We start from the raw sequence: 2,123 nt of genomic DNA on the forward strand, positions 1-2,123 counted from the left end.
ACACTGATACTGATATTATCAATATGCTTAATTCCATGCATTATGCACTTCCTACTTCTAAACTGAGTGATATTAGAAGAATGGGTCTTAGGAAGGAGTGGAGTTTCATGTGTGATGTAGTTACTAAGGTTTTCTCTGGAAAAGTCAGTAATTTTGATTCTGTGAACATTTCCATGCTTAACATGCTATACATGCTAGTTACAGATAAATTTTACAATTTCAGTGACCTTGTCTTGTTTGAGTTAGGTTTTAAACTAGGTGAGTTAGCTAAAAGAGGAAAGAATGTGTATTATGCTAGATTTTTCATGTTATTGGCTAACCATCTATGTCAAGAGATTGTACTTAAGAACCCAAACAACAAACTGGCTTGTTGGGTTCAAGAGAGAAGACTCATTGCAGACTTTGAACAGAGCCAACCATCACAGGGATGTGCCAATGTTCTACTTTCCTGTAATGCAGGCACCTCAGGTAAGTGAGGTAAGTTCATCCATCCCTTCAACTATTCCAACCTCCTCAATTTCTTTGAGTTCAGGAGTAGCTATGGAAACTGTGACAATGACCAAATAGTTGCCTACCAAAGCTGCCAAAACTACTGCTATTTCTAAATCCAAATCAAAGAAAACCCCTCTGGTATCTCTCAAAAGGTATCAGTTGAAAAATCCACCAAAGCAAAAGAGGGGAGTGTGAAGGAGGGTAAGTTAGGTGAGGGAAGGGGTGAACATCAAAGAAACCTGCAAGAATAAGGATGGAGAGTTGAGTGAACCCCAGCCTAGCCACACTGCAGTTTCCCAACAAACTGTAGTGCTTAAAAAGGATAAAAGCTCACTTTTAGCTACATCCTCCCAAAAGGATGCAGCTATTGAACAAAGCTCTCAGTCAAGAGCACAGGCCAAAAGGGTTAGGGACACAAGCTCACCCCAAACTTACACAAGAAGTAATCTAAAACCTCTGGGGATGCACAGGGCACACACACAGTGCAAACTAGTGCTAAAGACACAGTCCCTGCACTCTCTCAAATTCAGTTTGATGTGGCTCCAATAAATAGTGGAGTCACAGCCAAAATCTCTATTTATAGAAGCATCTGAAACACCATACTCACCAAAAAACTCTCTGGAAGTGGATATGATAAACACTTCAATTCCTGATTCCCTTTCTTTAACTCTGTTGGGGAAGCCAAAATCTAGTGCAAGTGAGCATCATCTTTTAGATGATTTATTGGCTCACTTGCCAATTCTTTCAGATTCTATTGTGACATCTGTGCCCCAAATATCTTCAATCAACACAGAGTCAACAATAGTTTCTCTTCCCACCTCATTCATTTCTACTCTCTCGATGGATATTGCTCATCCGTCGAGTAGTGATTGTATCCCGACAGATACGCCTAACAGCAGTTATCCGTCGGATAGCATTACTACTCACTCGACGGATATCACTTATCCGTCGAGTATCTCTGCACAACTTCAAACTTCAATTATTTCAAGTGCAGAAGATTTAGTGGTTGTACAAGTCACTCTTAGGACTGAGAGAGGAGAGTGTATTGAGTGAGAGGCTGGGTTGCTCCCAGGCAAAAGGAGAGGAAAAGAGTGAAAATCAGCAATCCATTTATTCAGGATTGGCAAAAGTGAGTGAGAGGAGTTCCCACCTTAGTAGGTGAAGGTGAGGGTGTGAGGGTGGGGAGCCAGGGTGAGACCCTGATGCAACAAAAGAGAGATTATGAGAGAAAAGCAGGTACAGAAGCCATAAGGGTGGATCCAGCCATTGCTAGTGAGTCAGTGATTATGGATGATGCTGAAAAGGAAAGACAATTTCAGCAACATTACAAAGCTGTAATTGATAACATTTCCTTGGATGCTGACACTTTTACTCACCCTGTGTCAGCCTATCAACTATTGGCTGCTCAGGGCAATGTGGAGGCAGAACAGACTTTGAACTTAGTACACACCTCAGAATCTCTTCAAAGAGATAAAGCTGTTGTCAATAGGATGCCTTCTCAAGCTGGTGAGCCATCTGAAGAATTTGAAGTAAATTCTAATGATGATGACTCTGTTTCTTTGGATGGAAGCATGAACTTAGGGGGAGATGAAGGCCCATGTTCTGTTTCAGATTTACCTGAATGGGCATGG

This window comes from Apium graveolens, unplaced genomic scaffold (assembly GCF_009905375.1).
Source record: "Apium graveolens cultivar Ventura unplaced genomic scaffold, ASM990537v1 ctg1212, whole genome shotgun sequence".
NCBI lineage: Eukaryota > Viridiplantae > Streptophyta > Magnoliopsida > Apiales > Apiaceae > Apium > Apium graveolens.